The sequence below is a fragment of the Clavelina lepadiformis genome, chromosome 6 (assembly GCF_947623445.1).
Source record: "Clavelina lepadiformis chromosome 6, kaClaLepa1.1, whole genome shotgun sequence".
Lineage (NCBI taxonomy): Eukaryota > Metazoa > Chordata > Ascidiacea > Aplousobranchia > Clavelinidae > Clavelina > Clavelina lepadiformis.
In genome coordinates, this window is record NC_135245.1 from 6,193,712 (window position 1) to 6,211,808 (window position 18,097).

At 34.2% G+C, this 18,097-nt stretch overlaps 39 non-coding genes across 39 annotated transcripts; all 39 read right to left on the bottom strand.

The window, feature by feature from the left end:
* Nucleotides 1-276: 276 nt before the first annotated feature.
* Nucleotides 277-348, bottom strand: Trnaq-uug (transfer RNA glutamine (anticodon UUG)). The gene has a single exon. It is a non-coding gene; the product is annotated as a tRNA-Gln (tRNA).
* Nucleotides 349-437: 89 nt separating this feature from the next.
* On the bottom strand, nucleotides 438-528 carry Trnay-gua (transfer RNA tyrosine (anticodon GUA)). The gene is given in 2 exon segments: nucleotides 438-473; nucleotides 492-528. It is a non-coding gene; the product is annotated as a tRNA-Tyr (tRNA).
* Nucleotides 529-950: 422 nt separating this feature from the next.
* Trnay-gua (transfer RNA tyrosine (anticodon GUA)) lies at nucleotides 951-1,041 on the bottom strand. The gene is given in 2 exon segments: nucleotides 951-986; nucleotides 1,005-1,041. It is a non-coding gene; the product is annotated as a tRNA-Tyr (tRNA).
* Nucleotides 1,042-1,459: 418 nt separating this feature from the next.
* On the bottom strand, nucleotides 1,460-1,550 carry Trnay-gua (transfer RNA tyrosine (anticodon GUA)). The gene is given in 2 exon segments: nucleotides 1,460-1,495; nucleotides 1,514-1,550. It is a non-coding gene; the product is annotated as a tRNA-Tyr (tRNA).
* A 261-nt stretch (nucleotides 1,551-1,811) lies between these two features.
* On the bottom strand, nucleotides 1,812-1,883 carry Trnaq-uug (transfer RNA glutamine (anticodon UUG)). Its single transcript has one exon. It is a non-coding gene; the product is annotated as a tRNA-Gln (tRNA).
* Nucleotides 1,884-1,972: 89 nt separating this feature from the next.
* Trnay-gua (transfer RNA tyrosine (anticodon GUA)) lies at nucleotides 1,973-2,063 on the bottom strand. Its single transcript is given in 2 exon segments — nucleotides 1,973-2,008; nucleotides 2,027-2,063. It is a non-coding gene; the product is annotated as a tRNA-Tyr (tRNA).
* Nucleotides 2,064-2,485: 422 nt separating this feature from the next.
* On the bottom strand, nucleotides 2,486-2,576 carry Trnay-gua (transfer RNA tyrosine (anticodon GUA)). Its single transcript is given in 2 exon segments — nucleotides 2,486-2,521; nucleotides 2,540-2,576. It is a non-coding gene; the product is annotated as a tRNA-Tyr (tRNA).
* A 773-nt stretch (nucleotides 2,577-3,349) lies between these two features.
* On the bottom strand, nucleotides 3,350-3,421 carry Trnaq-cug (transfer RNA glutamine (anticodon CUG)). Its single transcript has one exon. It is a non-coding gene; the product is annotated as a tRNA-Gln (tRNA).
* A 440-nt stretch (nucleotides 3,422-3,861) lies between these two features.
* Trnaq-uug (transfer RNA glutamine (anticodon UUG)) lies at nucleotides 3,862-3,933 on the bottom strand. The gene has a single exon. It is a non-coding gene; the product is annotated as a tRNA-Gln (tRNA).
* A 599-nt stretch (nucleotides 3,934-4,532) lies between these two features.
* Trnay-aua (transfer RNA tyrosine (anticodon AUA)) lies at nucleotides 4,533-4,623 on the bottom strand. Its single transcript is given in 2 exon segments — nucleotides 4,533-4,568; nucleotides 4,587-4,623. It is a non-coding gene; the product is annotated as a tRNA-Tyr (tRNA).
* A 261-nt stretch (nucleotides 4,624-4,884) lies between these two features.
* On the bottom strand, nucleotides 4,885-4,956 carry Trnaq-uug (transfer RNA glutamine (anticodon UUG)). Its single transcript has one exon. It is a non-coding gene; the product is annotated as a tRNA-Gln (tRNA).
* Nucleotides 4,957-5,045: 89 nt separating this feature from the next.
* On the bottom strand, nucleotides 5,046-5,136 carry Trnay-gua (transfer RNA tyrosine (anticodon GUA)). Its single transcript is given in 2 exon segments — nucleotides 5,046-5,081; nucleotides 5,100-5,136. It is a non-coding gene; the product is annotated as a tRNA-Tyr (tRNA).
* A 422-nt stretch (nucleotides 5,137-5,558) lies between these two features.
* Trnay-gua (transfer RNA tyrosine (anticodon GUA)) lies at nucleotides 5,559-5,649 on the bottom strand. The gene is given in 2 exon segments: nucleotides 5,559-5,594; nucleotides 5,613-5,649. It is a non-coding gene; the product is annotated as a tRNA-Tyr (tRNA).
* A 260-nt stretch (nucleotides 5,650-5,909) lies between these two features.
* Trnaq-uug (transfer RNA glutamine (anticodon UUG)) lies at nucleotides 5,910-5,981 on the bottom strand. The gene has a single exon. It is a non-coding gene; the product is annotated as a tRNA-Gln (tRNA).
* An 85-nt stretch (nucleotides 5,982-6,066) lies between these two features.
* On the bottom strand, nucleotides 6,067-6,157 carry Trnay-gua (transfer RNA tyrosine (anticodon GUA)). Its single transcript is given in 2 exon segments — nucleotides 6,067-6,102; nucleotides 6,121-6,157. It is a non-coding gene; the product is annotated as a tRNA-Tyr (tRNA).
* Nucleotides 6,158-6,418: 261 nt separating this feature from the next.
* Trnaq-uug (transfer RNA glutamine (anticodon UUG)) lies at nucleotides 6,419-6,490 on the bottom strand. Its single transcript has one exon. It is a non-coding gene; the product is annotated as a tRNA-Gln (tRNA).
* Nucleotides 6,491-6,579: 89 nt separating this feature from the next.
* On the bottom strand, nucleotides 6,580-6,670 carry Trnay-gua (transfer RNA tyrosine (anticodon GUA)). The gene is given in 2 exon segments: nucleotides 6,580-6,615; nucleotides 6,634-6,670. It is a non-coding gene; the product is annotated as a tRNA-Tyr (tRNA).
* Nucleotides 6,671-7,092: 422 nt separating this feature from the next.
* On the bottom strand, nucleotides 7,093-7,183 carry Trnay-aua (transfer RNA tyrosine (anticodon AUA)). The gene is given in 2 exon segments: nucleotides 7,093-7,128; nucleotides 7,147-7,183. It is a non-coding gene; the product is annotated as a tRNA-Tyr (tRNA).
* A 1,284-nt stretch (nucleotides 7,184-8,467) lies between these two features.
* Nucleotides 8,468-8,539, bottom strand: Trnaq-uug (transfer RNA glutamine (anticodon UUG)). The gene has a single exon. It is a non-coding gene; the product is annotated as a tRNA-Gln (tRNA).
* Nucleotides 8,540-9,148: 609 nt separating this feature from the next.
* Trnay-gua (transfer RNA tyrosine (anticodon GUA)) lies at nucleotides 9,149-9,239 on the bottom strand. The gene is given in 2 exon segments: nucleotides 9,149-9,184; nucleotides 9,203-9,239. It is a non-coding gene; the product is annotated as a tRNA-Tyr (tRNA).
* Nucleotides 9,240-9,661: 422 nt separating this feature from the next.
* On the bottom strand, nucleotides 9,662-9,752 carry Trnay-gua (transfer RNA tyrosine (anticodon GUA)). Its single transcript is given in 2 exon segments — nucleotides 9,662-9,697; nucleotides 9,716-9,752. It is a non-coding gene; the product is annotated as a tRNA-Tyr (tRNA).
* Nucleotides 9,753-10,012: 260 nt separating this feature from the next.
* Trnaq-cug (transfer RNA glutamine (anticodon CUG)) lies at nucleotides 10,013-10,084 on the bottom strand. Its single transcript has one exon. It is a non-coding gene; the product is annotated as a tRNA-Gln (tRNA).
* Nucleotides 10,085-10,525: 441 nt separating this feature from the next.
* Trnaq-cug (transfer RNA glutamine (anticodon CUG)) lies at nucleotides 10,526-10,597 on the bottom strand. The gene has a single exon. It is a non-coding gene; the product is annotated as a tRNA-Gln (tRNA).
* A 440-nt stretch (nucleotides 10,598-11,037) lies between these two features.
* On the bottom strand, nucleotides 11,038-11,109 carry Trnaq-uug (transfer RNA glutamine (anticodon UUG)). Its single transcript has one exon. It is a non-coding gene; the product is annotated as a tRNA-Gln (tRNA).
* A 952-nt stretch (nucleotides 11,110-12,061) lies between these two features.
* On the bottom strand, nucleotides 12,062-12,133 carry Trnaq-uug (transfer RNA glutamine (anticodon UUG)). The gene has a single exon. It is a non-coding gene; the product is annotated as a tRNA-Gln (tRNA).
* An 89-nt stretch (nucleotides 12,134-12,222) lies between these two features.
* Trnay-gua (transfer RNA tyrosine (anticodon GUA)) lies at nucleotides 12,223-12,313 on the bottom strand. Its single transcript is given in 2 exon segments — nucleotides 12,223-12,258; nucleotides 12,277-12,313. It is a non-coding gene; the product is annotated as a tRNA-Tyr (tRNA).
* Nucleotides 12,314-12,735: 422 nt separating this feature from the next.
* Trnay-gua (transfer RNA tyrosine (anticodon GUA)) lies at nucleotides 12,736-12,826 on the bottom strand. The gene is given in 2 exon segments: nucleotides 12,736-12,771; nucleotides 12,790-12,826. It is a non-coding gene; the product is annotated as a tRNA-Tyr (tRNA).
* Nucleotides 12,827-13,086: 260 nt separating this feature from the next.
* Trnaq-uug (transfer RNA glutamine (anticodon UUG)) lies at nucleotides 13,087-13,158 on the bottom strand. Its single transcript has one exon. It is a non-coding gene; the product is annotated as a tRNA-Gln (tRNA).
* Nucleotides 13,159-13,243: 85 nt separating this feature from the next.
* Trnay-gua (transfer RNA tyrosine (anticodon GUA)) lies at nucleotides 13,244-13,334 on the bottom strand. The gene is given in 2 exon segments: nucleotides 13,244-13,279; nucleotides 13,298-13,334. It is a non-coding gene; the product is annotated as a tRNA-Tyr (tRNA).
* Nucleotides 13,335-13,595: 261 nt separating this feature from the next.
* Nucleotides 13,596-13,667, bottom strand: Trnaq-uug (transfer RNA glutamine (anticodon UUG)). The gene has a single exon. It is a non-coding gene; the product is annotated as a tRNA-Gln (tRNA).
* An 89-nt stretch (nucleotides 13,668-13,756) lies between these two features.
* On the bottom strand, nucleotides 13,757-13,847 carry Trnay-gua (transfer RNA tyrosine (anticodon GUA)). The gene is given in 2 exon segments: nucleotides 13,757-13,792; nucleotides 13,811-13,847. It is a non-coding gene; the product is annotated as a tRNA-Tyr (tRNA).
* Nucleotides 13,848-14,269: 422 nt separating this feature from the next.
* On the bottom strand, nucleotides 14,270-14,360 carry Trnay-aua (transfer RNA tyrosine (anticodon AUA)). The gene is given in 2 exon segments: nucleotides 14,270-14,305; nucleotides 14,324-14,360. It is a non-coding gene; the product is annotated as a tRNA-Tyr (tRNA).
* A 422-nt stretch (nucleotides 14,361-14,782) lies between these two features.
* On the bottom strand, nucleotides 14,783-14,873 carry Trnay-aua (transfer RNA tyrosine (anticodon AUA)). The gene is given in 2 exon segments: nucleotides 14,783-14,818; nucleotides 14,837-14,873. It is a non-coding gene; the product is annotated as a tRNA-Tyr (tRNA).
* A 262-nt stretch (nucleotides 14,874-15,135) lies between these two features.
* On the bottom strand, nucleotides 15,136-15,207 carry Trnaq-cug (transfer RNA glutamine (anticodon CUG)). Its single transcript has one exon. It is a non-coding gene; the product is annotated as a tRNA-Gln (tRNA).
* Nucleotides 15,208-15,648: 441 nt separating this feature from the next.
* Nucleotides 15,649-15,720, bottom strand: Trnaq-cug (transfer RNA glutamine (anticodon CUG)). The gene has a single exon. It is a non-coding gene; the product is annotated as a tRNA-Gln (tRNA).
* A 440-nt stretch (nucleotides 15,721-16,160) lies between these two features.
* On the bottom strand, nucleotides 16,161-16,232 carry Trnaq-uug (transfer RNA glutamine (anticodon UUG)). The gene has a single exon. It is a non-coding gene; the product is annotated as a tRNA-Gln (tRNA).
* A 951-nt stretch (nucleotides 16,233-17,183) lies between these two features.
* Trnaq-uug (transfer RNA glutamine (anticodon UUG)) lies at nucleotides 17,184-17,255 on the bottom strand. Its single transcript has one exon. It is a non-coding gene; the product is annotated as a tRNA-Gln (tRNA).
* An 89-nt stretch (nucleotides 17,256-17,344) lies between these two features.
* Nucleotides 17,345-17,435, bottom strand: Trnay-gua (transfer RNA tyrosine (anticodon GUA)). Its single transcript is given in 2 exon segments — nucleotides 17,345-17,380; nucleotides 17,399-17,435. It is a non-coding gene; the product is annotated as a tRNA-Tyr (tRNA).
* A 422-nt stretch (nucleotides 17,436-17,857) lies between these two features.
* Trnay-gua (transfer RNA tyrosine (anticodon GUA)) lies at nucleotides 17,858-17,948 on the bottom strand. The gene is given in 2 exon segments: nucleotides 17,858-17,893; nucleotides 17,912-17,948. It is a non-coding gene; the product is annotated as a tRNA-Tyr (tRNA).
* Between the last annotated feature and the right edge of the window lie 149 nt (nucleotides 17,949-18,097).

Genomic DNA, 18,097 nt, shown 5'->3' on the forward strand with positions numbered 1-18,097 from the left:
TGAGCTATCGAAGGCACATTCGCAAACCTACAGAAAGCTTTTACATCATATATTAATGCCAATCAATCGAAGTTTCTTTTCAAAGTTTTGGTTAAATGTAAGGTTCTAAGAATTTAAAAGTGTCAGAGCCTCTTTAAACAATTCATTTAATACCATAAAATTTTGCAAATTTCAAAAAAAAGGTTTCAACTTCTGCTTACGATGGTTGAGCTTTAGAAACGAAAAAGTTTCCCAGAGTTGTTTGGTTACACATTTTATTAAATAACAAAAAGAAACAGGTCTCACCGAGATTTGAACTCGGATCGCAGGATTCAAAGTCCTGAGTGCTAACCGTTAAACCATGAGACCGACAAGACAACCTTTTATATTGTTGAAATTGAAATACTCTTTTATGTTATTTAGAAGCTGTCAAAATATATAGCTTGTTATATTGTATATCCTTCGAACCGGATTCGAACCAGTGACCTATGGATTTCCGACTGATATTTCCACTACAGTCCACCGCTCTACCAACTGAGCTATCGAAGGCACATTCGCAAACCTACAGTAAGCTTTTACATCATATATTAATGCCAATAAATCGAAGTTTCTTTTCAAAGTTTTGGTTAAATGTAAGGTTCTAAGAATTTAATATTGTCAGACCCTCTTTAAAGCAATTTATTTAATACCACAAAATTTTGCAAATTTCAAAAAAGGTTTCAAATTCTGCTTACGATGGTTGAGTTTTAGAAACGAAAAAGTTTCCCAGTATTGTTTGGTTACACATTTCATTAAAAAACAAAATGGAACATGTCACACCGAGATTTGAACTCGGATCGCAGGATTCAGAGTCCTGAGTGCTAACCGTTACACCATGAGACCGCCAAAACAACCTTTTATTTTGTTGAAATTGACATACTCTTTTATGTTATTTAGAAGCTGTCAAAATATATAGCTTGTTATACCGTATATCCTTCGAACCGGATTCGAACCAGTGACCTATGGATTTCTGACTGATATTCCCACTACAGTCCACCGCTCTACCAACTGAGCTATCGAAGGCACATTCGCAAACCTACAGAAAGCTTTTACATTATATATTAATGCCAATCAATCGAAGTTTATTTTCAAAGTATTGGTTAAATGTAAGGTTTTAAGAATTTGAAATTGTCAGAGCCTCTTCAAAGCAATTCATTTAATACCACAAAATTTGCAAATTTGAAAAAAACATTTCAACTTCTGCTTACGATGGTTGAGCTTTAGAAACGAAAATGTTTCCCAGAATTGTTTGGTTACACATTTTATTAAATAACAAAAAGAAAAAGGTCTCACCGAGATTTGAAATCGGATCGCAGGATTCAAAGTCCTGAGTGCTAACCGTTACACAATGAGACCGACGAGACAACTTTTTATATTGTTGAAATTGAGATACTCTTTTATGTTATTTAGAAGCTGTCAAAATATGTAGCTTGACAAAAAATCCTTCGAACCGGATTCGAACCAGTGACCTATGGATTTCTTACTGATATTTCCACTACAGTCCACCGCTCTACCAACTGAGCTATCGAAGGCACATTCGCATACCTAAAGAAAGCTATTACATCATATATTAATGCCAATCAGTCGAAGTTTCTTTTCAAAGTATTGGTTAAATGTAAGGTTATAAGAATTTAAAAGTGTCAGAGTCTCTTTAATGCAATTCATTTAATACCACAAAATTTGCAAATTAAAAAAAAAGGTTTCAACTTCTGCTTACGATGGTTGAGCTTTAGAAACGAAAAAGTTTCCCAGAATTGTTTGGTTACACATTTTATTAAATAACAAAAAGGAACAGGTCTCACCGAGATTTGAACTCGGATCGCAGGATTCAAAGTCCTGAGTGCTAACCGTTACACCATGAGACCGACGAGACAACCTTCTATATTGTTGAAATTGACATATTCTTTTATGTTATTTAGAAGCTGTCAAAATATATAGCTTGTTATATTGTATATCCTTCGAACCGGATTCGAACCAGTGACCTATGGATTTCTGACTGATATTCCCACTACAGTCCACCGCTCTACCGACTGAGCTATCGAAGGCACATGCAAATAACTACAGATTGTTTTTAAGTGCTATTTTAATGCAACTCAATCGAAGTTTCTTTTCAAAGTATTGGTTAAATGTAAGGTTCTAAGAATTTAATATTGTCAGAGCCTCTTTAAAGCAATTTATTTAATACCACAAAATTTTGCAAATTTCAAAAAAGGTTTCAACTTCTGCTTACGATGGTTGAGCTTTAGAAACGAAAAAGTTTCCCAGAGTTGTTTGGTTACACATTTCATTAAAAAACAAAATGGAACATGTCACACTGAGATTTGAACTCGGATCGCAGGATTCAGAGTCCTGAGTGCTAACCGTTACACCATGAGAACGACGAGACAACATTTTATATAGTACAATTTGAGATACTGTTTTATGTTATTTACAAGCTGTCAACATATGTAGCTTGTTATTCTGTACATCCTTCGAACCGGATTCGAACCAGTGACCTATGGATTTCTGACTGATATTTCCACTACAGTCCACCGCTCTACCAACTGAGCTATCGAAGGCACATTCGCATTCCTAAAGAAAGCTATTACATCATATATTAATGCCAATCAGTCGAAGTTTCTTTTCAAAGTATTGGTTAAATGTAAGGTTATAAGAATTTAAAAGTGTCAGAGTCTCTTTAATGCAATTCATTTAATACCACAAAATTTGCAAATTAAAAAAAAAGTTTCAACTTCTGCTTACGATGGTTGAGCTTTAGAAACGAAAAAGTTTCTCAGAATTGTTTGGTTACACATTTTATTAAATAACAAAAAGAAACAGGTCTCACTGAGATTTGAACTCGGATCGCAGGATTCAGAGTCCTGAGTGCTAACTGTTACACCATGAGACCGACAAAACAACATTTTATATTGTTGAAATTAACATACTCTTTTATGTTATTCAGAAGCTGTCAAAATATATAGCTTGTTATATTGTATATCCTTCGAACCGGATTCGAACCATTGACCTATGGATTTCCGACTGATATTTCCACTACAGTCCACCGCTCTACAAACAGAGCTATCGAAGGCACATTCGCAAACCTTCAGAAAGCCTTTACATCATATATTAATGCCAATCAATCGAAGTTTCTTTTCAAAGTTTTGGTTAAATGTAATGTTCTAAGAATTTAATATTGTCAGACCCTCTTTAAAGCAATTTATTTAATACCACAAAATTTTGCAAATTTCAAAAAAGGTTTCAACTTCTGCTTACGATGGTTGAGTTTTAGAAACGAAAAAGTTTCCCATAATTGTTTGGTTACACATTTTATTAAATAACAAAAAGAAACAGGTCTCACCGAGATTTGAACTCGGATCGCAGGATTCAGAATCATGAGTGCTAACCGTTACACCATGAGACCGACAAAACAACATTTTATATTGTTGAAATTCACATACTCTTTTATGTTATTAAGAAGCTGTCAAAATATGTAGCTTGACAAAAAATCCTTTAAACCGGATTCGAACCAGTGACCTATGGATTTCTTACTGATATTTCCAATACAGTCCACCGCTCTACCAACTGAGCTATCGAAGGCACATTCGCAAACCTACAGAAAGCTTTTACATCATATATTAATGCCAATCAATCAAAGCTTCTTTTCAAAGTTTTGGTTAAATGTAAGGTTCTAAGAATTTAAAAGTGTCAGAGCCTCTTTAAAGCAATTCATTTAATACCACAAAATTTTGCAAATTTCAAAAAAAAGGTTTCAACTTCTGCTTACGATGGTTGAGCTTTAGAAACGAAAAAGTTTCCCAGAGTTTGTTTGATTACCCATTTCATTAAATAACAAAAAGAAACAGGTCTCACCGAGATTTGAACTCGGAGCGCAGGATTCAAAGTCCTGAGTGCTAACCGTTACACCATGAGACCGACAAGACAACCTTTTATATTGTTGAAATTGACATACTCTTTTATGTTATTTAGAAGCTGTCAAAATATATAGCTTGTTATATTGTATATCCTTCGAACCGGATTCGAACCAGTGACCTATGGATTTCCGACTGATATTTCCACTACAGTCCACCGCTCTACAAACAGAGCTATCGAAGGCACATTCGCAAACCTACAGAAAGCTTTTACATCATATATTAATGCCAATCAATCGAAGTTTCTTTTCAAAGTTTTGGTTAAATGTAATGTTCTAAGAATTTAATATTTGTCAGACCCTCTTTAAAGCAATTTATTTAATACCACAAAATTTTGCAAATTTCAAAAAAAGTTTCAACTTCTGCTTACGATGGTTGAGTTTTAGAAACGAAAAAGTTTCCCAGAGTTGTTTGGTTACACATTTCATTAAAAAACAAAATGGAACATGTCACACTGAGATTTGAACTCGGATCGCAGGATTCAGAGGCCTGAGTGCTAACCGTTACACCATGAGACCGACAAAACAACATTTTATATTGTTGAAATTCACATACTCTTTTATGTTATTAAGAAGCTGTCAAAATATGTAGCTTGACAAAAAATCCTTCAAACCGGATTAGAACCAGTGACCTATGGATTTTTTACTGATATTTCCAATATAGTCCACCGCTCTACCAACTGAGCTATCGAAGGCACATTCGCAAACCTACAGAAAGCTTTTACATCATATATTAATGCCAATCAATCGAAGTTTCTTTTCAAAGTTTTGGTTAAATGTAAGGTTCTAAGAATTTAAAAGTGTCAGAGCCTCTTTAAACAATTCATTTAATACCACAAAATTTTGCAAATTTCAAAAAAAAGGTTTCAACTTCTGCTTACGATGGTTGAGCTTTAGAAACGAAAAAGTTCCCAGAGTTGTTTGGTTACACATTTTATTAAATAACAAAAAGAAACAGGTCTCACCGAGATTTGAACTCGGATCACAGGATTCAAAGTCCTGAGTGCTAACCGTTACACCATGAGACCGACAAGACAACCTTTTATATTGTTGAAATTGAAATACTCTTTTATGTTATTTAGAAGCTGTCAAAATATATAGCTTGTTATATTGTATATCCTTCGAACCGGATTCGAACCAGTGACCTATGGATTTCCGACTGATATTTCCACTACAGTCCACCGCTCTACCAACTGAGCTATCGAAGGCACATTCGCAAATCTACAGAAAGCTTTTACATCATATATTAATGCCAATAAATCGAAGTTTCTTTTCAAAGTTTTGGTTAAATGTAAGGTTCTAAGAATTTAATATTGTCAGACCCTCTTTAAAGCAATTTATTTAATACCACAAAATTTTGCAAATTACAAAAAAGGTTTCAAATTCTGCTTACGATGGTTGAGTTTTAAAAACGAAAAAGTTTCCCATAATTGTTTGGTTACACATTTCATTAAAAAACAAAATGGAACATGTCACACCGAGATTTGAACTCGGATCGCAGGATTCAGAGTCCTGAGTGCTAACCGTTACACCATGAGACCGCCAAAACAACCTTTTATATTGTTGAAATTAACATACTCTTTTATGTTATTTAGAAGCTGTCAAAATATATAGCTTGTTATACCGTATATCCTTCGAACCGGATTCGAACCAGTGACCTATGGATTTCTGACTGATATTCCCAATACAGTCCACCGCTCTACCAACTGAGCTATCGAAGGCACATTTGCAAACCTACAGAAAGCTTTTACAGTATATATTAATGCCAATCAATCGAAGTTTATTTTCAAAGTATTGGTTAAATGTAAGGTTTTAAGAATTTGAAATTGTCAGAGCCTCTTCAAAGCAATTCATTTAATACCACAAAATTTGCAAATTTGAAAAAAAATTTCAACTTCTGCTTACGATGGTTGAGCTTTAGAAACGAAAATGTTTCCCAGAATTGTTTGGTTACACATTTTATTAAATAACAAAAAGAAAAAGGTCTCACCGAGATTTGAACTCGGATCGCAGGATTCAAAGTCCTGAGTGCTAACCGTTACACAATGAGACCGACGAGACAACTTTTTATATTGTTGAAATTGAGATACTCTTTTATGTTATTTAGAAGCTGTCAAAATATGTAGCTTGACAAAAAATCCTTCGAACCGGATTCGAACCAGTGACCTATGGATTTCTGACTGATCTTTCCACTACAGTCCACCGCTCTACCAACTGAGCTATCGAAGGTACATTCGCATACCTAAAGAAAGCTATTACATCATATATTAATGCCACTCAGTCGAAGTTTCTTTTCAAAGTATTGGTTAAATGTAAGGTTATAAGAATTTAAAAGTGTCAGAGTCTCTTTAATGCAATTCATTTAATACCACAAAATTTGCAAATTAAAAAAAAAGGTTTCAACTTCTGCTTACGATGGTTGAGCTTTAGAAACGAAAAAGTGTCCCAGAATTGTTTGGTTACACATTTTATTAAATAACAAAAAGAAACAGGTCTCACCGAGATTTGAACTCGGAACGCAGGATTCAAAGTCCTGAGTGCTAACCGTTACACCATGAGACCGACGAGACAACCTTCTATATTGTTGAAATTGACATATTCTTTTATGTTATTTAGAAGCTGTCAAAATATATAGCTTGTTATATTGTATATCCTTCGAACCGGATTCGAACCAGTGACCTATGGATTTCTGACTGATATTCCCACTACAGTCCACCGCTCTACCGACTGAGCTATCGAAGGCACATGCGAATAACTACAGATTGTTTTTAACTGCTATTTTAATGCCACTCAATCGAAGTTTCTTTTCAAAGTATTGGTTAAATGTAAGGTTCTAAGAATTTAATATTGTCAAAGCCTCTTTAAAGCAATTCATTTAATACCACAAAATTTTGCAAATTTCAAAAAAGGTTTCAACTTCTGCTTACGATGGTTGAGTTTTAGAAACGAAAAAGTTTCCCAGAGTTGTTTGGTTACACATTTCATTAAAAAACAAAATGGAACATGTCACACTGAGATTTGAACTCGGATCGCAGGATTCAGAGTCCTGAGTGCTAACCGTTACACCATGAGAACGACGAGACAACATTTTATATAGTACAATTTGAGATACTGTTTTATGTTATTTACAAGCTGTCAACATATGTAGCTTGTTATTCTGTACATCCTTCGAACCGGATTCGAACCAGTGACCTATGGATTTTTTACTGATATTTCCACTATAGTCCACCGCTCTACCAACTGAGCTATCGAAGGCACATTCGAAAATCTACAGAAAGCTTTTAAACCATATTTTAATGCCACTCAATCGAAGTTTCTTTTCAAAGTATTGGTTAAATGTAAGGTTATAAGAATTTAAAAGTGTCAGAGTCTCTTTAATGCAATTCATTTAATACCACAAAATTTGCAAATTAAAAAAAAAAGTTTCAACTTCTGCTTACGATGGTTGAGCTTTAGAAACGAAAAAGTTTCCCAGAATTGTTTGGTTACACATTTTATTAAATAACAAAAAGAAACAGGTCTCACCGAGATTTGAACTCGGATCGCAGGATGCAGAGTCCTGAGTGCTAACCGTTACAACATGAGACCGACAAAACAACATTTTATATTGTTGAAATTAACATACTCTTTTATGTTATTCAGAAGCTGTCAAAATATATAGCTTGTTATATTGTATATCCTTCGAACCGGATTCGAACCATTGACCTATGGATTTCCGACTGATATTTCCACTACAGTCCACCGCTCTACAAACAGAGCTATCGAAGGCACATTTGCAAACCTACAGAAAGCCTTTACATCATATATTAATGCCAATCAATCGAAGTTTCTTTTCAAAGTTTTGGTTAAATGTAATGTTCTAAGAATTTAATATTGTCAGACCCTCTTTAAAGCAATTTATTTAATACCACAAAATTTTGCAAATTTCAAAAAAGGTTTCAACTTCTGCTTACGATGGTTGAGTTTTAGAAACGAAAAAGTTTCCCAGAGTTGTTTGGTTACACATTTCATTAAAAAACAAAATGGAACATGTCACACTGAGATTTGAACTCGGATCGCAGGATTCAGAGTCCTGAGTGCTAACCGTTACACCATGAGACCGACAAAACAACATTTTATATTGTTGAAATTCACATACTCTTTTATGTTATTAAGAAGCTGTCAAAATATGTAGCTTGACAAAAAATCCTTCAAACCGGATTAGAACCAGTGACCTATGGATTTTTTACTGATATTTCCAATACAGTCCACCGCTCTACCAACTGAGCTATCGAAGGCACATTCGCAAACCTACAGAAAGCTTTTACATCATATATTAATGCCAATCAATCGAAGTTTCTTTTCAAAGTTTTGGTTAAATGTAAGGTTCTAAGAATTTAAAAGTGTCAGAGCCTCTTTAAAAAATTCATTTAATACCACAAAATTTTGCAAATTTCAAAAAAAAGGTTTCAACTTCTGCTTACGATGGTTGAGCTTTAGAAACGAAAAAGTTTCCCAGAGTTGTTTGGTTACACATTTTATTAAATAACAAAAAGAAACAGGTCTCACCGACATTTGAACTCGGATCGCAGGATTCAAAGTCCTGAGTGCTAACCGTTACACCATGAGACCGACAAGACAACCTTTTATATTGTTGAAATTGAAATACTCTTTTATGTTATTTAGAAGCTGTCAAAATATATAGCTTGTTATATTGTATATCCTTCGAACCGGATTCGCACCAGTGACCTATGGCCTATGGATTTCCGACTGATATTTCCACTACAGTCCACCGCTCTACCAACTGAGCTATCGAAGGCACATTCGCAAACCTACAGAAAGCTTTTACATCATATATTAATGCCAATAAATCGAAGTTTCTTTTCAAAGTTTTGGTTAAATGTAATGTTCTAAGAATTTAATATTGTCAGACCCTCTTTAAAGCAATTTATTTAATACCACAAAATTTTGCAAATTTTAAAAAAGGTTTCAAATTCTGCTTACGATGGTTGAGTTTTAGAAACGAAAAAGTTTCCCAGTATTGTTTGGTTACACATTTCATTAAAAAACAAAATGGAACATGTCACACCGAGATTTGAACTCGGATCGCAGGATTCAGAGTCCTGAGTGCTAACCGTTACACCATGAGACCGACGAGACAACCTTCTATATTGTTGAAATTGACATATTCTTTTATGTTATTTAGAAGCTGTCAAAATATATAGCTTGTTATATTGTATATCCTTCGAACCGGATTCGAACCAGTGACCTATGGATTTCTGACTGATATTCCCACTACAGTCCACCGCTCTACCGACTGAGCTATCGAAGGCACATGCAAATAACTACAGATTGTTTTTAAGTGCTATTTTAATGCAACTCAATCGAAGTTTCTTTTCAAAGTATTGGTTAAATGTAAGGTTCTAAGAATTTAATATTGTCAGAGCCTCTTTAAAGCAATTTATTTAATACCACAAAATTTTGCAAATTTCAAAAAAGGTTTCAACTTCTGCTTACGATGGTTGAGTTTTAGAAACGAAAAAGTTTCCCAGAGTTGTTTGGTTACACATTTCATTAAAAAACAAAATGGAACATGTCACACTGAGATTTGAACTCGGATCGCAGGATTCAGAGTCCTGAGTGCTAACCGTTACACCATGAGAACGACGAGACAACATTTTATATAGTACAATTTGAGATATTGTTTTATGTTATTTACAAGCTGTCAACATATGTAGCTTGTTATTCTGTACATCTTTCGAACCGGATTCGAACCAGTGACCTATGGATTTCTGACTGATATTTCCACTACAGTCCACCGCTCTACCAACTGAGCTATCGAAGGCACATTCGCATACCTAAAGAAAGCTATTACATCATATATTAATGCCAATCAGTCGAAGTTTCTTTTCAAAGTATTGGTTAAATGTAAGGTTATAAGAATTTAAAAGTGTCAGAGTCTCTTTAATGCAATTCATTTAATACCACAAAATTTGCAAATTAAAAAAAAAGTTTCAACTTCTGCTTACGATGGTTGAGCTTTAGAAACGAAAAAGTTTCTCAGAATTGTTTGGTTACACATTTTATTAAATAACAAAAAGAAACAGGTCTCACTGAGATTTGAACTCGGATCGCAGGATTCAGAGTCCTGAGTGCTAACCGTTACACCATGAGACCGACAAAACAACATTTTATATTGTTGAAATTAACATACTCTTTTATGTTATTCAGAAGCTGTCAAAATATATAGCTTGTTATATTGTATATCCTTCGAACCGGATTCGAACCATTGACCTATGGATTTCCGACTGATATTTCCACTACAGTCCACCGCTCTACAAACAGAGCTATCGAAGGCACATTCGCAAACCTTCAGAAAGCCTTTACATCATATATTAATGCCAATCAATCGAAGTTTCTTTTCAAAGTTTTGGTTAAATGTAATGTTCTAAGAATTTAATATTGTCAGACCCTCTTTAAAGCAATTTATTTAATACCACAAAATTTTGCAAATTTCAAAAAAGGTTTCAACTTCTGCTTACGATGGTTGAGTTTTAGAAACGAAAAAGTTTCCCATAATTGTTTGGTTACACATTTTATTAAATAACAAAAAGAAACAGGTCTCACCGAGATTTGAACTCGGATCGCAGGATTCAGAATCATGAGTGCTAACCGTTACACCATGAGACCGACAAAACAACATTTTATATTGTTGAAATTCACATACTCTTTTATGTTATTAAGAAGCTGTCAAAATATGTAGCTTGACAAAAAATCCTTTAAACCGGATTCGAACCAGTGACCTATGGATTTCTTACTGATATTTCCAATACAGTCCACCGCTCTACCAACTGAGCTATCGAAGGCACATTCGCAAACCTACAGAAAGCTTTTACATCATATATTAATGCCAATCAATCAAAGCTTCTTTTCAAAGTTTTGGTTAAATGTAAGGTTCTAAGAATTTAAAAGTGTCAGAGCCTCTTTAAAGCAATTCATTTAATACCACAAAATTTTGCAAATTTCAAAAAAAAGGTTTCAACTTCTGCTTACGATGGTTGAGCTTTAGAAACGAAAAAGTTTCCCAGAGTTTGTTTGATTACCCATTTCATTAAATAACAAAAAGAAACAGGTCTCACCGAGATTTGAACTCGGAGCGCAGGATTCAAAGTCCTGAGTGCTAACCGTTACACCATGAGACCGACAAGACAACCTTTTATATTGTTGAAATTGACATACTCTTTTATGTTATTTAGAAGCTGTCAAAATATATAGCTTGTTATATTGTATATCCTTCGAACCGGATTCGAACCAGTGACCTATGGATTTCCGACTGATATTTCCACTACAGTCCACCGCTCTACAAACAGAGCTATCGAAGGCACATTCGCAAACCTACAGAAAGCTTTTACATCATATATTAATGCCAATCAATCGAAGTTTCTTTTCAAAGTTTTGGTTAAATGTAATGTTCTAAGAATTTAATATTTGTCAGACCCTCTTTAAAGCAATTTATTTAATACCACAAAATTTTGCAAATTTCAAAAAAAGTTTCAACTTCTGCTTACGATGGTTGAGTTTTAGAAACGAAAAAGTTTCCCAGAGTTGTTTGGTTACACATTTCATTAAAAAACAAAATGGAACATGTCACACTGAGATTTGAACTCGGATCGCAGGATTCAGAGGCCTGAGTGCTAACCGTTACACCATGAGACCGACAAAACAACATTTTATATTGTTGAAATTCACATACTCTTTTATGTTATTAAGAAGCTGTCAAAATATGTAGCTTGACAAAAAATCCTTCAAACCGGATTAGAACCAGTGACCTATGGATTTTTTACTGATATTTCCAATACAGTCCACCGCTCTACCAACTGAGCTATCGAAGGCACATTCGCAAACCTACAGAAAGCTTTTACATCATATATTAATGCCAATCAATCGAAGTTTCTTTTCAAAGTTTTGGTTAAATGTAAGGTTCTAAGAATTTAAAAGTGTCAGAGCCTCTTTAAACAATTCATTTAATACCACAAAATTTTGCAAATTTCAAAAAAAAGGTTTCAACTTCTGCTTACGATGGTTGAGCTTTAGAAACGAAAAAGTTTCCCAGAGTTGTTTGGTTACACATTTTATTAAATAACAAAAAGAAACAGGTCTCACCGAGATTTGAACTCGGATCGCAGGATTCAAAGTCCTGAGTGCTAACCGTTACACCATGAGACCGACAAGACAACCTTTTATATTGTTGAAATTGAAATACTCTTTTATGTTATTTAGAAGCTGTCAAAATATATAGCTTGTTATATTGTATATCCTTCGAACCGGATTCGAACCAGTGACCTATGGATTTCCGACTGATATTTCCACTACAGTCCACCGCTCTACCAACTGAGCTATCGAAGGCACATTCGCAAATCTACAGAAAGCTTTTACATCATATATTAATGCCAATAAATCGAAGTTTCTTTTCAAAGTTTTGGTTAAATGTAAGGTTCTAAGAATTTAATATTGTCAGACCCTCTTTAAAGCAATTTATTTAATACCACAAAATTTTGCAAATTACAAAAAAGGTTTCAAATTCTGCTTACGATGGTTGAGTTTTAGAAACGAAAAAGTTTCCCATAATTGTTTGGTTACACATTTCATTAAAAAACAAAATGGAACATGTCACACCGAGATTTGAACTCGGATCGCAGGATTCAGAGTCCTGAGTGCTAACCGTTACACCATGAGACCGCCAAAACAACCTTTTATATTGTTGAAATTAACATACTCTTTTATGTTATTTAGAAGCTGTCAAAATATATAGCTTGTTATACCGTATATCCTTCGAACCGGATTCGAACCAGTGACCTATGGATTTCTGACTGATATTCCCAATACAGTCCACCGCTCTACCAACTGAGCTATCGAAGGCACATTTGCAAACCTACAGAAAGCTTTTACAGTATATATTAATGCCAATCAATCGAAGTTTATTTTCAAAGTATTGGTTAAATGTAAGGTTTTAAGAATTTGAAATTGTCAGAGCCTCTTCAAAGCAATTCATTTAATACCACAAAATTTGCAAATTTGAAAAAAAATTTCAACTTCTGCTTACGATGGTTGAGCTTTAGAAACGAAAATGTTTCCCAGAATTGTTTGGTTACACATTTTATTAAATAACAAAAAGAAAAAGGTCTCACCGAGATTTGAACTCGGATCGCAGGATTCAAAGTCCTGAGTGCTAACCGTTACACAATGAGACCGACGAGACAACTTTTTATATTGTTGAAATTGAGATACTCTTTTATGTTATTTAGAAGCTGTCAAAATATGTAGCTTGACAAAAAATCCTTCGAACCGGATTCGAACCAGTGACCTATGGATTTCTGACTGATCTTTCCACTACAGTCCACCGCTCTACCAACTGAGCTATCGAAGGTACATTCGCATACCTAAAGAAAGCTATTACATCATATATTAATGCCACTCAGTCGAAGTTTCTTTTCAAAGTATTGGTTAAATGTAAGGTTATAAGAATTTAAAAGTGTCAGAGTCTCTTTAATGCAATTCATTTAATACCACAAAATTTGCAAATTAAAAAAAAAGGTTTCAACTTCTGCTTACGATGGTTGAGCTTTAGAAACGAAAAAGTTTCCCAGAATTGTTTGGTTACACATTTTATTAAATAACAAAAAGAAACAGGTCTCACCGAGATTTGAACTCGGATCGCAGGATTCAAAGTCCTGAGTGCTAACCGTTACACCATGAGACCGACGAGACAACCTTCTATATTGTTGAAATTGACATATTCTTTTATGTTATTTAGAAGCTGTCAAAATATATAGCTTGTTATATTGTATATCCTTCGAACCGGATTCGAACCAGTTACCTATGGATTTCTGACTGATATTCCCACTACAGTCCACCGCTCTACCGACTGAGCTATCGAAGGCACATGCGAATAACTACAGATTGTTTTTAACTGCTATTTTAATGCCACTCAATCGAAGTTTCTTTTCAAAATATTGGTTAAATGTAAGGTTCTAAGAATTTAATATTGTCAGAGCCTCTTTAAAGCAATTTATTTAATACCACAAAATTTTGCAAATTTCAAAAAAGGTTTCAACTTCTGCTTACGATGGTTGAGTTTTAGAAACGAAAAAGTTTCCCAGAGTTGTTTGGTTACACATTTCATTAAAAAACAAAATGGAACATGTCACACTGAGATTTGAACTCGGATCGCAGGATTCAGAGTCCTGAGTGCTAACCGTTACACCATGAGAACGACGAGACAACATTTTATATAGTACAATTTGAGATACTGTTTTATGTTATTTACAAGCTGTCAACATATGTAGCTTGTTATTCTGTACATCCTTCGAACCGGATTCGAACCAGTGACCTATGGATTTCTTACTGATATTTCCACTATAGTCCACCGCTCTACCAACTGAGCTATCGAAGGCACATTCGAAAATCTACAGAAAGCTTTTAAACCATATTTTAATGCCACTCAATCGAAGTTTCTTTTCAAAGTATTGGTTAAATGTAAGGTTATAAGAATTTAAAAGTGTCAGAGTCTCTTTAATGCAATTCATTTAATACCACAAAATTTGCAAATTAAAAAAAAAAGTTTCAACTTCTGCTTACGATGGTTGAGCTTTAGAAACGAAAAAGTTTCCCAGAATTGTTTGGTTACACATTTTATTAAATAACAAAAAGAAACAAGTCTCACTGAGATTTGAACTCGGATCGCAGGATTCAGAGTCCTGAGTGCTAACCGTTACACCATGAGAACGACGAGACAACATTTTATATAGTACAATTTCAGATACTGTTTTATGTTATTTACAAGCTGTCAACATATGTAGCTTGTTATTCTGTACATCTTTCGAACCGGATTCGAACCAGTGACCTATGGATTTCTTACTGATATTTCCACTATAGTCCACCGCTCTACCAACTGAGCTATCGAAGGCACATTCGAAACTCTACAGAAAGCTTTTAAACCATATTTTAATGCCATTCAATCGAAGTTTCTTTTCAATTTTTTGGTTAAATGTAAGGTTCTGGGAATTTAAAAGTGTCAGGGCTTCTTCAAAGTAATTCATTTAATACCAAAAAATTTGGCAAATTTCAAAAATGGTTTTAACTTCTGCTTACGATGGTTGAGTTTTAGAAACGAAAAAGTTTCCCAGAGTTTGTTTATTTACACATTTCATTAAATAACAAAAAGGAACAGGTCTCACTGAGATTTGAACTCGGATCGCAGGATTCAGAGTCCTGAGTGCTAACCGTTACACCATGAGACCGACAAAACAACATTTTATATTGTTGAAATTAACATACTGTTTTATGTTATTCAGAAGCTGTCAAAATATATAGCTTGTTATATTGTATATCCTTCGAACCGGATTCGAACCATTGACCTATGGATTTGCGACTGATATTTCCACTACAGTCCACCGCTCTACAAACAGAGCTATCGAAGGCACATTCGCAAACCTACAGAAAGCTTTTACATCATATATTAATGCCAATCAATCGAAGTTTCTTTTCAAAGTTTTGGTTAAATGTAATGTTCTAAGAATTTAATATTGTCAGACCCTCTTTAAAGCAATTTATTTAATACCACAAAATTTTGCAAATTTCAAAAAAGGTTTCAACTTCTGCTTACGATGGTTGAGTTTTAGAAACGAAAAAGTTTCCCATAATTGTTTGGTTACACATTTTATTAAATAACAAAAAGAAACAGGTCTCACCGAGATTTGAACTCGGATCGCAGGATTCAGAATCATGAGTGCTAACCGTTACACCATGAGACCGACAAAACAACATTTTATATTGTTGAAATTCACATACTCTTTTATGTTATTAAGAAGCTGTCAAAATATGTAGCTTGACAAAAAATCCTTTAAACCGGATTCGAACCAGTGACCTATGGATTTCTTACTGATATTTCCAATACAGTCCACCGCTCTACCAACTGAGCTATCGAAGGCACATTCGCAAACCTACAGAAAGCTTTTACATCATATATTAATGCCAATCAATCAAAGCTTCTTTTCAAAGTTTTGGTTAAATGTAAGGTTCTAAGAATTTAAAAGTGTCAGAGCCTCTTTAAAGCAATTCATTTAATACCACAAAATTTTGCAAATTTCAAAAAAAAGGTTTCAACTTCTGCTTACGATGGTTGAGCTTTAGAAACGAAAAAGTTTCCCAGAGTTTGTTTGATTACCCATTTCATTAAATAACAAAAAGAAACAGGTCTCACCGAGATTTGAACTCGGAGCGCAGGATTCAAAGTCCTGAGTGCTAACCGTTACACCATGAGACCGACAAGACAACCTTTTATATTGTTGAAATTGACATACTCTTTTATGTTATTTAGAAGCTGTCAAAATATATAGCTTGTTATATTGTATATCCTTCGAACCGGATTCGAACCAGTGACCTATGGATTTCCGACTGATATTTCCACTACAGTCCACCGCTCTACAAACAGAGCTATCGAAGGCACATTCGCAAACCTACAGAAAGCTTTTACATCATATATTAATGCCAATCAATCGAAGTTTCTTTTCAAAGTTTTGGTTAAATGTAATGTTCTAAGAATTTAATATTTGTCAGACCCTCTTTAAAGCAATTTATTTAATACCACAAAATTTTGCAAATTTCAAAAAAAGTTTCAACTTCTGCTTACGATGGTTGAGTTTTAGAAACGAAAAAGTTTCCCAGAGTTGTTTGGTTACACATTTCATTAAAAAACAAAATGGAACATGTCACACTGAGATTTGAACTCGGATCGCAGGATTCAGAGGCCTGAGTGCTAACCGTTACACCATGAGACCGACAAAACAACATTTTATATTGTTGAAATTCACATACTCTTTTATGTTATTAAGAAGCTGTCAAAATATGTAGCTTGACAAAAAATCCTTCAAACCGGATTAGAACCAGTGACCTATGGATTTTTTACTGATATTTCCAATACAGTCCACCGCTCTACCAACTGAGCTATCGAAGGCACATTCGCAAACCTACAGAAAGCTTTTACATCATATATTAATGCCAATCAATCGAAGTTTCTTTTCAAAGTTTTGGTTAAATGTAAGGTTCTAAGAATTTAAAAGTGTCAGAGCCTCTTTAAACAATTCATTTAATACCACAAAATTTTGCAAATTTCAAAAAAAAGGTTTCAACTTCTGCTTACGATGGTTGAGCTTTAGAAACGAAAAAGTTCCCAGAGTTGTTTGGTTACACATTTTATTAAATAACAAAAAGAAACAGGTCTCACCGAGATTTGAACTCGGATCGCAGGATTCAAAGTCCTGAGTGCTAACCGTTACACCATGAGACCGACAAGACAACCTTTTATATTGTTGAAATTGAAATACTCTTTTATGTTATTTAGAAGCTGTCAAAATATATAGCTTGTTATATTGTATATCCTTCGAACCGGATTCGAACCAGTGACCTATGGATTTCCGACTGATATTTCCACTACAGTCCACCGCTCTACCAACTGAGCTATCGAAGGCACATTCGCAAATCTACAGAAAGCTTTTACATCATATATTAATGCCAATAAATCGAAGTTTCTTTTCAAAGTTTTGGTTAAATGTAAGGTTCTAAGAATTTAATGTTGTCAGACCCTCTTTAAAGCAATTTATTTAATACCACAAAATTTTGCAAATTACAAAAAAGGTTTCAAATTCTGCTTACGATGGTTGAGTTTTAGAAACGAAAAAGTTTCCCATAATTGTTTGGTTACACATTTCATTAAAAAACAAAATGGAACATGTCACACCGAGATTTGAACTCGGATCGCAGGATTCAGAGTCCTGAGTGCTAACCGTTACACCATGAGACCGCCAAAACAACCTTTTATATTGTTGAAATTAACATACTCTTTTATGTTATTTAGAAGCTGTCAAAATATATAGCTTGTTATACCGTATATCCTTCGAACCGGATTCGAACCAGTGACCTATGGATTTCTGACTGATATTCCCAATACAGTCCACCGCTCTACCAACTGAGCTATCGAAGGCACATTTGCAAACCTACAGAAAGCTTTTACAGTATATATTAATGCCAATCAATCGAAGTTTATTTTCAAAGTATTGGTTAAATGTAAGGTTTTAAGAATTTGAAATTGTCAGAGCCTCTTCAAAGCAATTCATTTAATACCACAAAATT